The sequence below is a fragment of the Colossoma macropomum genome, unplaced genomic scaffold, assembly GCF_904425465.1.
Source record: "Colossoma macropomum unplaced genomic scaffold, Colossoma_macropomum, whole genome shotgun sequence".
In the NCBI taxonomy this organism is placed as follows: Eukaryota; Metazoa; Chordata; class Actinopteri; order Characiformes; family Serrasalmidae; genus Colossoma; species Colossoma macropomum.
The window spans coordinates 27,641,959-27,655,549 of record NW_023494792.1 but is presented as its reverse complement, the minus strand read 5'-3'; the positions used below and the strand labels follow the sequence as shown (position 1 = coordinate 27,655,549).

Sequence of the window (13,591 nt, the reverse complement as noted above, 5' to 3'; positions counted from 1 at the left end):
AAATTATAATAAAGACTGATTGAATAAACACACACAGCAGTCTCCTGCCCTGCCTAGGAGTCATTGTCCTGAAAACATCAGTACAATGCTGTGTTGTCAAAACTACAAAGAACTCTCGATTGAGAGCTCTGCAGCCGTTTCTTGCTGCCTTATCAGAAGAAAAAAAACTGACTAAGAATGGTGTTAATGGGGGTTACCATGGGGGAATCCCCTGTTCTCCATAACAGTGGAAACATTGGGCAGGTTTTTAGGAGTTTTATGCAAAAACAAATAAACAAAAAATGTTTTATGTGAGGGATTTGATGCAAAAAATATTTTAACGCTATGAAATGTTTGCTCATGTAGGAAGGTAATATGTTAAAAATATCAATTAAACTTTTTATCTGCTTTCAGGATATGAAGAATGTTTTTAGCAGATACATAGGACTTACAAAGTGCCCAATATTAAGTATTCTCTGTATATTCTGTCTATTTTTTGTCATTATGCATATGCAGGTAGTGGAAAAATCAGGGAACCCTAATAAAGGCTACATAGTTTGTAAGCTGTGATTATGTCAAACAGTCTTTTTTTTTATTAGACAAAGTCAACTTCAGTTAAAATACAAGCCTAAAGTGAAGAGGGTCATGTGTATACTCACACAAATGAATTGAATTATGTGTAGAGTTAAGCAAAGCTACATGTTCTTCACCAGACTGGAAAAAAATTGTTAGTCTACATGCTAAAAAATAAGAATTCGCTGCAAAGCTAACAAATAAACAAACATTACTCGGCACTGCCCTCTAAACATGTCAGAGCACAGAGTTAGACGTTTGAACTTTTTTGTTTTCGTAAGCCCTGTAATGTCTCAATAAATACATTTACAAAGCATTTATTTGCCTCAACGCACAGTTAACATTTTGTTTTTTTGCAGCATTGTATGACCGTGGAAAATGGTTGCAGTCTTATAACTGTGATCGTCTCAAGTAATTGTGTTTAAGCGATTATGTAGTAATTTTGACAGACCTAGTGTTGGTATATTTAATGGTTGTCTGTTGTACACTGCAAGAGCAGAATGTTTAGGCAATGCTGTTTAGGCATTTCATTCATTTGCTATTTTCCCATTTCATTTTTGATCCTATAGGGAAAAAGAGCTATCTACTATTCTGTAATACTAACCCAGGGTGGATATATACATTTAAGTATCGAATTAGTATAGCAGATATGTTTGTGATAGATAGCATTGACCATCTTTTAGCTTATTTTTCCTTTCATTACTTACATAATACATATAAAGTCAGCAGAAACCAGGTATTTCCAAAGGGTTTGCTAACTTATTCTCATTACTGTATTTGTAAGCAGGTTGGTATGTATAGTGTGATGATGTCTGTGAAATAAATATTTTCCTTTTTGTCATTTAGGCAATTAAGTGGCATTTTCTTATTTTCAAGCAGAGAATAGGAGTCTTAGAACTTTAAAGCAACTCTTTGGCTGTTGATATTTGTGTTTTGAAATCATTGTAAACAGTGTCTGGAAAGTATCCTACCTCTATCTTTTCTTTATTAGCATCCCAGTTAGCTGCTGCTTCTACAGCAGCTATTATTGCTGTAGTCCACAACAACAGATCATAAAACAACAACAAATAGGCAGAATGAGAAGAAAAGGAAAAAGAAAAATGTAAAACAAAAATAATGTAATATAAGATTAAGGGAATTAATAGGACGTACAAAACAAAACATAACATCAATAAATAAAATAACAATTTGCTCAGTAAAGACCAACATATAAACATAAAGTGATTTAGCACCATTCACCACAATGACCATGAATCATTCTTTTTACAAAAATACATGAGTAGTCGTGGTCCATGCTATGAAGAGAGTCATTGTAGGATAAGAGCAGGATTATTGAGATGAAAACTGGGCGCACAGTACATATCAATAATTTCTAGAAAGCAAAGCTTGGAGTCTCTTTACATCTCTTTAGCAAAAGTTATCTCTCCAGTCGTTTGTATTCTTATGTTTGCATATTCTGAACTCCCTGTGTAGACCTGCCTGGTAGGTTACCATGTAACCTGACATGATCAACACCCTTCTCATCCTCAGGGTTTGAAAATACGTTCACAGGGACACACTAGAGCACACGCACATGCACTTCTGTGATGGCCCTGCTGGCTGTAAATATGTAAGCTGTGCCTGTGGAAAGAAGACAGGATTACTGGCTCAGCAAGATGAGGAACAAGAGTAGGGAAGAGAAAGGGGGAAAGGAGAGGTTGAGACGCAGGGAGGGAGCGAGAGAATGAGAGCAGTGGAGTACAAAGAGGCGTCGCTCCCCTGGGAGAAGCCGCTCACAGCTCAGAGAGAGAGGGAGAGAGAGAGAGAGAGAGAGATTCTGACCTTGAAAAGCAGTGTGCAAAACATGTCCTTCTGGTTTAGCAAGCTTTGCACGCACACGTGCACACACACAAAGGCTTTGGTTTATGGAGGTGATCTTAGCAGTACCTTGGGAGCTTTTTCTCGCTCTTTGATAATTTTCCATTACTGCACTTCTTTTTCTGTCTGTTTTCTGTAAGTAAATTCTCATTTGTCCATTTCATAATTAGGTCATATGAATTTGGCTCCTTGCTTCACTTCCTTCAAAAACAGAAATAAATAAATACTGCTTCTACCAAGATGGCACAGTCAGTTTTTAGAGCGATAATATTCATAAAAAATAAATATTAATTATTATAAATAATTACATTAAAAAGTTATTTAAATGCATAAAAATTAATATGAATACCACTGAAACGCAAAAGTATATAGGGAGGTCAGGGTGGTATAGCGCTTATTTACCCTTTTGTGATGGAACATTGTGCAAAATTGTTTGTTTTTCCAGTTGCATGGCAAGCAAGTTTTTACCAATCAGCAAATGGACAGGAGATATTTGCATGTGCAATTGCTTTGCTCATTATAAATATTTATTTTAAAGCAGTGAATGACTTCTAGCTGTAGCTTTTAGATGTAAAGCACCTCATGGACCTGGCTTGTAACTCACTCACATTTAGCAAGGTGAGTATTCTCCACAAGGGGGCACGGTTAACACTTCTTAACTTTTACTGCTTGAGGAGGAATTTCGTGACTATTTGAGAATTTCTACACAATAAAATCATGGTGATGTAAACAAAGTAATTCAGAGTATTTTGATGCTCCATCCTACAGTGGTTAAATTAAACTAGAGTTTAATGCTCATAAAAGCTACCTTAAATTATCACAGAGAGATACGTGCAGGGCATATATATATATATATATATATATATATAAGAATGTAGGTTTACTGGTCGTGTGTAAGTAAAATGAATATATATCGTAACCCCTGTAAATAATTATTGACAAAAGTTGTTAAGTTTCTCTACACTGACCCATTCCGCATCAAACCACTCTGAATGGCTGTTTACGTCTAAATAGGTGAATTGTGTAAAAAATTTGAAATGTTTGGTCATTTTTAGGTTACATCTACAGAAGTGTGCAGTGCTTTCTTTAAGGCATGTACAGAGGCCCTGTAGTAAGCAAATGGCAGCCTGGAATGGTGTACTGATTGAATCTAAACTTTTTAGAAGGGTATCACCAGGAGAAGGGTGGGACTCCCTTGGGTTTAGTGCATTAGGGTAGACTTAGATAGCCAGTGGGAAATGATAATGATTAACATTAGAGGTTAAACTTGGCAAATTTATGTAATAAAAAAAATCTGCTGCTTTTGTAGTCCTTTCAGTGTTGTCAGTGTTGTTAGTAGGAATGCATGATGATATTGGAATCAGCAGATATTTGCTTAAAATAAATATCAGCATTGGACTGATGTTTAGATTTGGCTGATATCTCAAACCAGTATTTGATATAATCCATTTATTGTACTTTAAAGAGCAGAACTTTTAGGCGGTGCTAGGCCCCTAGTCTAAAATGTCTGCTTTGTTCATGCTACTGTATTTGTGACCTTCTACAGATAAATGTTGTTTTTCTTTGTAATGCTGGCCCAGAAGGATCTGATTACAATTCGACGCTATAAATGCTGATGTATCTGTGACGGCAGATATGTATGTGAAAGGTATCGGATATCGGCATTGGTGCATATTAGGGATAGATATTGTTGTGATTTTATCGATACTGACAGTTATTGATACTCTTATGGTACTCTCCATAATTTGGTGCAAAAAAACAAAGACATGACATGAATAGATGTGAAAATATTCAAAATGAAAAGTTATGAAAAGACTGTGGTCATCTCCCTAAAGTATATTAACCATAAGCAATACAAAATTAGACACCACTGGATGTCAGGGCAGCTCACCCTAAGTTCAGACTTAGACTCCCTTGCAGTGAACAGTTTGTGTTATGCTAGCTACCGAATTTAATTTGTGACAGCGCTGGGCGGCTACACTGAAGACGTGGGTGCAGCAGCTCCTCTGCTAAAGCAAACGCGCTACACTTCAGATTTATAGAATGTTGTATTTGTGTTTCATGAAGTTGCTGGTGTTGCCTCCTTTACACGCAGCTACCACTTTACCCATATTACATTAAGTCGGTCCTCAATTCGCATCCCTAGTGTGTATCGGGATATCCCTTGTTGTTATTTGCATCACTTGTCTTCAGCCTTTTCAAAAGTGCTATGTCTGTTGTCAGCAGGTTTGTTGTGAAGGACAGCAGCAGCAAAATTGTTGTTGATCATTGCCTTGCTGTTTCAGACCTTAATTCTCAAAAGGTTAAACTTTCTCTGTAGAAAGTAATGCCTGAAATTTCTGATTAGTTTTCTGAGCTGTGTTTCAATGAGCTACAACAACTAGCAGCAACATTCTTAGTATCAGCAGACTCTTCAGTATGTTTCTACAGTAGATTATTGTGATAAATCTGTGTTTTTCCTTTCTGAAAACTGTGTTCACAGACCTGTCACTTTTATGTGGTCGTGTATATTTTTGTATGTACACTGCATTTATTTGTCAATGCTCAAGCATGATTGATTGCAGGTTCAGCAGTTGCCTCAATGTTGCCAACTCTTTTTCGACTGTCTGTAGCCCAGGTTTAAACTCACAGGGTGTACAGTTTTATTTGATGTCCTTAAGGGGAAACATTTGCTTGCGTCTGTTACTATTAATAACATCAATGTAGGGCTCGCATTTTATTTAAACCTGTATTGTAACTGTGATTCTTTTCTATAAATAAGGCTCCAGGCGTATCCATTTTTCTAATGAGGCTCAAACAACGGGCTCACTGTGCCAGACTGTCAGTTAGTTGTGGTTGTGTTGTCATGTTCACATGGATATTTGGTTGCTTTTGATTGGTATAATTCATCTACATGTGGTTTATAAGCTCGGTTTTATTAGGTTACAATTTCCCAGTTTAAACTTTATTGCTATTTACTGTACTACTATAATGAAAACATGCAACTCTTATAATTTGAAAATCTTTTAAATTGCAATTTTTATATAAAAATTCATCTTTCAGCCCAACATCATTGTCACAATACAGTTTACACTGTTTTTTTTACAAGGTATGACAAGCATCACTAAGTTACTGTATTAACTGCCATTGTTTGCACAACCAAAACATTACCTGTAATACAACTGAAAATGGAGTCTAAAGGAGGGTTGTGGTGCAGCACTGATGGGATGTTAAGTTACTTCTTGGGACTTCTTACAACTCTTTAACATGAGAAATTAGCTAGTAAATCTGCCGGCATTCTTTGTTTTTCCGCTTGCATAGCAAGCTTGTTTTCACCAGCAGCAGCTTTCATATTGGAGCATCCCTGTTTACACAGCTAATTATTAGACAGGGATGTTCAGGAGGGTCCTCTAGGATAGGGATTGGGGAGCGGTGCCCTAGTTAATGAAGGGGATGGTTGAAATACATTTTTTTAGTTTTTCATATTGAACCTGCCTCATCCTTTGATGCTACATGATGATAATTGGCTTATCTTCTGTGTTGTTCTCCGTTCTGCTTTACATGCACAGGCAGCTAAAGTCCATATCGCCGTTGTTGGAAGAAAACCTTTTATCTCCAAAATGGTAAGTTTACAGGAGAAAGAAAAAACATCCTTTACTTTTAATGTAAGTCAACGGTACCAGACTTTTTTCCAAGTCATTTTAGGTCATTTCTTGTAGTCCATTCATCATGAAATGTACATACAATGTAAAGGGTGACAGGTATTTTCAAATTATGTCAAAAACTGAAAAACGTCAAAAATGGAGATGCAAGGTTTTCTTCCGACAACAAAGATATGCCCTCTGTGCAGGGTCTGTCATTCCAGGAACAGCAGTTTCCAGCTTATGTAGCATTTTGGATATGTGATATTCTTCCCCAAAGTATGTCTTGAGGAATAAACACATCTCATCAGAGAAGAGGCAGGAAATGTGCGAGGCCCACCAGTAACCTGTTTATTCTTGTGACTCTTTTATCAGAGCAGTGGAAGTCTTTGAGCTTCTCATATTCAGTCTGGACTGTTTGAAATGCCTGGCTGAGTTGTTTTGTTGCCTTTTTAGCTCTCTAAAATGATGCTCTCGAACAGTGTAGCATGTTTCCAGCTATAGTGCTTTTTAATGAACTGGATGTTCAGTCTTCTTTTATTGATGTCTGCAGCTACTTTTGTTCATCGCGGTGCTTCCTGTTCAGGGTTCAGTGAGGGGTATGTATTTGTGCCTGCTGCAAAACAGTGTCTTTCGTTCTGGTTCACTACCGAATTACAGATCTGGGAACTGTGGAGTGTGAAATTCGATAATCTTTACAGTGCGTGAAAGCAGACCCGCCTAGACAGTGCGCTGGCCTGCCGAGCTTTAAGATTACAGTTGCTCACACGCAGTGCTTACCCAGCTGAAAGGAAGGCCTTTTTTTAATACACGTGAAAGATAATGCAAGCAGACTTGACAAGTTTTCTTAGGATGGTTACAAAACCATTAACTAATGGCTGTGCTCTCATGTAGGGCAAAATATTTTGTAAATGTGGAGTAAAGTTAGAAGCACTGAAAATGCTTATAATTAACTGTTTTATTTACTGCCAGTATCTATTTTTTACTAACTACATTTATCAGCCAAGTTAGTTTAACGGTAAACAGCTGTGGGTGCGTTTGTGGGGCTAATAATACTTGAGAATTCAAAACAGACCCAAACAAGCAGATTATCAGCATAACACACAATGATTGTTGGCCAGTAAAAGTGAATTAAGTAAGAGAACTGAACTAAACCCAACTTGCCATACTGGAGTTAAATCAGGGTGTTGGATTTTAATTGAATTAATTTACATGTTAAATCAGGATGGCAAATTTTATTAGCAGAACAGGTGTTCAGGTAACAAACGGGCAGCGTAGAAAACATTATTTGTAATATTGCTTTGCAAACCGTTTTGTCCCCAGAACAGCCTCATTTTGTCAATACACAACAACATGTGGCACTTGTTGACTTCAGGCTTTGCCTGCGTTGAATTGAGTTGACTAGCCATGAATCTCTTTCCTGAAGGGCTTTTTCTGTTCCTTTGCACACGTGATCAATTGGATTGAGATCTCTTGGCCACCGCATTGTGTTGAATTCTTTGTTTGTGGGCCGATTCCTGGACATCACCACTAGCAGCCTGCAATGTTGACATGTAGCATATTGTGGTCTGATGGAATCCAAGTGGTTTTCTTCATATTCTGTTCCTCCCATAATGACCACAGTGCGATTATGCTGGAGAAAAAGGAGGATGCTTCAGATACGAGCCAGTCTTTTCTTTTAGCAAATCAAATAAGCATATGACACAGCTTGATTTTGCTCTCTTGTTTCGTGCCTAGGCGCATGCAATCGACCAGACCAGCTCTCTTCAGTTCCACACAGAAATTCTATCAAATCCAGATGTAATTGTGGAGTTTATGACGATTCAGACTTTTCATTTCTGTTCTAGTGGTTAAGATTAAAGCAGTTATTCACTGGTGAGTAATGGTGACCAACTTAGGAAAGTCCATTAATCCTGTACTCAGTTGTCTGTAAAGATAAATCTGTAAAGATAAATCTGATAATGGATCTGTTATGGTCAATCTCCAGTATATGTACACTTTTTTAGACTGTATTATATGTCCCCCTAAAAAGCACCATTTTAAGATTCATAAGTGTCATATGTGAGAGAAAGATGATTAAATAGGACATTTCTTGGTGTTGAGTGATATCAGGCATTTGTACAATCATGTATCAGTATCAGTTAAATCTATCTACATCACACAGTACTTGCCGTTACTCTTTGTGTATGATTTATATTGTAATAACAGCCTGGGGTGTTTAATTTACTGTAGACATAAAGAGGTGCTGCTTTTGCATCAGAGTATAAAGCAAACATCTAATTGCATGTGGAACGTGGTAGTTCTAATATGCTACATGAGCGCTGCCTGAATGGGTTTAATTTATGTTTGAATAAACTCCTCTAGGATTTTACCCCCTCTGCCATGTGTTTTTCTCCCACTCACATATTGCCTGCTTACTTGCTGGCTAGCTATCTGATCTTTTTTATTAAAGCATCAGTAACCACATTATATAATCTTACAGGCTGCAGACACAAACTGAAAGTGGATCTTCCGAGTACACAGACAGTTGGAAAATTCCTAGTAAAATGGCACCCTTCCCCAAGCTGTGTTAAAGTGAACTCAAATCAACTTCACTGTTACGCACACAGGCTTGGCAGTGCTAGAAATTATAAGATATGGTGTCAGTTGTTTGAGACTGCTGCTGAATGTTCCATGTTTCATTCATAGACTTTGTTTTTTTTTCTGTTTTTTTTTGGGTTGTACTCCATGCACGGAGATTCTGCCCAGAATCAGGCAGCTTTCCCATGTGTAACAAAGCTAACTGATTTGGATATCACAGTCAAAGTCAGCCAAATGCTGGAGTGGAAAAATAGTAGATTACATTATTACATGCATGGAAAAATACAGTGTTTAGTACAAATAAAGTTATCTGATGAATAAATGTGAATGTTAGTGCAACACAGCAATTTACCTTTATTTTCTCCATGTCATCTTTTCAAACTCATACAAGGTTATTTTACAGTTGTATATCTGAATGCGGCTCAGTTCTTTATAAATAAGCTAACAAACACAATTAAATGGCTACTAACACTGTATACATGAGCTAAGTGACCCCTTTGACTGACTGGCACTTCTAAACTGTCCTTTCCTTCCTGCTGGCGTTGATCTGAGATATTCTGACCAAGGGCATCGCTTCATATAAAGGTCTTACCAGCACATACCTGTTATAAATCCATGCAGATTTGCTTTGAAGCGAGCACATTGAATATATTAAAATGAAATGGGTAAAAAGAGTTTTGATACACAGTTTTATTTGGTTATAATTCTTGTGAAGTTTAGCATTAATCTGTGTGGGTTGGTAGTGGTTCTTGTTTTTTTTGTAATGCTGGGCAAATAACAAATTATCATGTAATGAATTACTGCCCTCTGGTGATGACACTCAATCTACAATTTACAGTACACTCTGTTCCAACTCCTGCAGTGCCTCTGTACAGCTTACTTGTATATTTACCCTGCTTTAACTTGCATAATTCAGCTCATTGGCTGATAGTTGGCCTTAATGAACTTTTCATGAATCAGCGTTTGAGTAGGAAAGAAGCTAAACAGTGGTGTGCAGGGATTATCCAGGACACAGACAGAGAGACACTGTCTTTTATAAAGTCAGGTGGAAGACACAGTATAAGTTTCTGAGACACAGTATAACTGGACGGAATAAGCTGTGTCTGTTTGGTCACACGGCAAAAGTTATGATTTTAAAGACAGTTATTTATATAATTCCAGTATCTCTAGGGAGGTAGATTAATCCCAGAACCTGAGATGTGTAGATTGTGAATCAGTAATGTGGCTGGATTTTTCACAGACGGTTATTTTTGAATATTTTCAGCAATAATCTACTGCAAATCACATCGAGAAGTTTTCACATGCTAAGAGGTTGTAATGTTTGATTTGCAGTAATGAGAGTATATACTGTATCTGATCCTATATTGGCTACATCATGACAACTACTTGGAATTTGCTGTTCATCCAAAACCAAAATATGTGCTTTGTGGTTGGAACAGTAGATTTTGCCAAGAGCCAAGAGACACATACAGCTTAGAAATAAAAAGTCCTAGATTTTGGACGCATGTCAGGAATACAAATTGCTCGTCTGTCAGTCAAGATAACATATAATGCATAACCGTAATGTTATGTTGCTACTGGTATCCTCCACAGTTCTTATTTTGTATGCTTGAAAATATAGAGCCCTGCCAATAAGGGATTTTTGTAACAGACACTAAAGTTGTACAAAAAATAATGTTTTAGTAGCTAATAGATGGAATCAGGTGTGTAAAATGAGGTAGAATGCTAAACTCAGACTGCTGTGACCCACTAGCACCGGTGTCTGTATGGTTAAGGGTAAGCTTTTAGTGTTGGTGAAGTCGAAAGATGCGAAAACTCTCCTATTCTGCCAAAATGAGTGCAATATCTGAGAAGTAAATGATTACTGATTACAATACTATTCGGGATTAGTTTTCTATGGGTAGGTGAAGTAATGCAGTTTTACCACAGGATGTCTAGCATGACTAATTCTTGGGATAATTGACGCTTTTTCTGATGTTTTACATGACATAGTGTTAGGGTTGTATACTTGAGGTAGGACAGTACAAACTGGCTTGATTTGAGTCACAAAGAGCACAATTAAATGCTTCTTCGAGTGCCCCCATAGTGAAGAAAAATATGAAAACTCCTCCACAGAATTGATAATGTTCTTACCGACGTGGCAGTTTGCACTGGATTAATAAAACCTGGGGTTATTTCTGTGGCTCGTTTTATTGAAGGTAAAAGCCACCAGAATCTTTACTAACACAGTCTGTGAAAATGGCTGACATGGTGGATTCAAATGGAACTAAAATCACTAAGAAACACCGGTAAAATTACATCACCCCCACCTCTCCATGCAAAGCTAATTCTGTCTGAAGAGTGCTTAAGTCTGTTGTGGTCTTTTTTTTTCTCTCTCTCTAATTATAAATGTATAATTGATAATAGCTTTTACAATTATGCATTATAATTAATTATAAGAAATTAACAGCTGTTTTCAAGAGTGATGGAGAACTACTTCGGTGAAATAGTGTGGTACATTGTTTGGGGCTGGCTGTCACAACTGGCTTTTTATTAGGGTTGTAACAATAAGTGTATTTTCAGGTTTGATTGTTTTCAATTTTGCTGAAATTATGGTTTAGCTTAGGTTCATAAGTTCTCGTATATAACTTTTTCCTGATGTGCCACCAAATAAGCCCCCCAAAAAAACCTCTAGAATTTAGGAGCAACCACAGGAAAACAAGTCTAATCATTTGAGTGAGGCTGCATGTATATTATAAGCCCCCCCAGTTTACTTTTATAGGATGAACCCAGATGCCAAGTTCATATATTTGCCTGAGTGCTTCCGCAAGCGTTTAATTGTGATCAGGTCTGCATGTTAAGTGTAATTCTTCAGTTCCACACAGTCGTACACTTACATTTCCTTTACTGAGTTTTTTTTCCAAGTTTGTGAATTTTGGCCAACGTCAGTTTGACAAAGTAATCAGCTTTAACTTAAAGGGAAAAAAGTACACTGGTGTGCTCTGTGAGTTTGATTCAGAAGCTCTCCCTGTAGCGCTCTGTGCTGCTGCTGTTCAGTTTCACAAACATACAAACACTGACTGATGCCTGCTTCTTGTCTGACACACACACACGCACACACACACACAGTGTGGCTCCAGAGTGGTGACTCAGAAATGGAACAGAGTGACCAGGCCACTGGTCCAGAACACATGCGCGCACTCACACTCGGAGGGAGGCCCGCCCATATCCTGCTTCATGCTGGTGTCTCAGTCCCTCAGCACAAGGAAAAAGAACAAGGAACTGTAGCAAATGCCGCTCTTCCTCTGGGGAGGAGAAAGAGTGACGCACACTGTGGACACTATGCACATTAGTAATTTTTTTATTGGCCAAAGTCAGAACTTTATCTCTGCACCTTCTGTAAGCAAATTTGTTTAACCTGCTCGCTAGCTATTCATCATCACTGATTTCGGAGTCAAGCAGTGCACATTTCCATGTGAATCACTTTGATAGATAGTATTAATATTTACTCTGACATGGTGGACGTAGCCTATTCAAAGTTTAAATTGTCAGCAGAGTATGACATTTTTACAAACTTTGTTAATCAGTGGGACAGACAAATTCCAGCAGGTCAAAAGAGTTTCTGTAGTTCTGAAGGTGTAGAAAATAAAACTTAAGAAAAGCACCCTGAACACCTTTGTGTGTAAATACCTTATGCCAAATACATTACATGAGAAGAAAGGGCTCACTTTGTTAATTAACTGTTACCTGATTAACTACTGTTCAATGTTTATTATAGACTAATTAGCTCATTTTAAACCACTAAGATTTTATATTTTTTTATAGGCTGATGATAATTTTGTTGGTTAATTGACTGATTTAGTGATTTGTTTCTGTTTTAGTGAGAAATAACTAGTAAGTAAGGGTGCAAGAAACCTGCATTTCAAAAAACACCATGTAAATATTAAGTTTGATTTTGTTTACATTACTCTTACATTTATTTCTCATTTGAAATTCTTTGTAATCTGAAAAAGCAAACATCTGATAGCTATAAACTAGGTGCTGAGTAAAAAAAAAGCTTTATTAATTTATTAAAAACAAATCTACACACTGTTAATAAATGAAAAATGATTTTGTATAACTTATGTGTCATTCATGTATTATTTACTGGCTGTTTTTTACCTTATTGCCCTTTGCATTTTCTCAGTTGTAGCACAAGTTTAATGATTTATTTTTGTCACTGTTATAAGATTCTGAGTAGGACAAGTCTGTTTAGACGACATCTGATACATCACTGGCTAAAGGTTTCTGCATTAATCCTCAGTATATTTATGGTTTATAAACAACTTGTACATTTGTGACTTTATGACTGCATGTTTACAGATTTAAATGCTAACAACATACACAACTTCATCCTGTAAGAATACTAAAACAGATTTATCGTCCAATACACGATTATCATCCTCACTGGGATGACTGCATGGCGTTAGTCTGGAGTCTCACCATTTCATTTTTCAGCAGCTCCCTCAGTGTGGCATTAATTTTACTCCACTGCCCTTAGCATCACTGAAACGCTCCTCTTTTCCACAAGACATTGTTTTTCAACCTGTAGCTTAACAGTACCTTTACTGGGTTGACATTAGCCACTTTGGCTAGTTAGTGGAAAGCACTAGGCCAACATGAGCAGGAGCAGGAAATGTGTTGGAATTTGGATGCCTTTATTTAGTTTGTGCATCATTGTTATGCTCCTGTGAATCGCTATCTCTGCTATGTATAGTGTGAATTGCGAGCTGTAACCTTTGCGGGTCTTGCTTTACTGAGTTTGTCTGTTTTAGCATTCTCTTTGTGCTTCGCACAGTTTGTTCTTGTTGTGCAGTTTACACACATTAACAATAACACACAGTAACATTATTAAAAAAAAACAATGATGTGTCAACAATATAAATCCCACATCACATTTTTTTATAATCCATGTAGTTGACTTATTGACTGATCGACTAATTGTTGCAGCCCTTCTTGATTTA

At 37.1% G+C, this 13,591-nt stretch overlaps 1 protein-coding gene across 1 annotated transcript in view; it reads left to right on the top strand.

The window, feature by feature from the left end:
* Positions 1 to 13,591, top strand: part of LOC118812062 (lysine-specific demethylase RSBN1L-like) — a 59,097-nt gene that overhangs the window by 29,082 nt on the left and 16,424 nt on the right. The window lies entirely within an intron of this gene.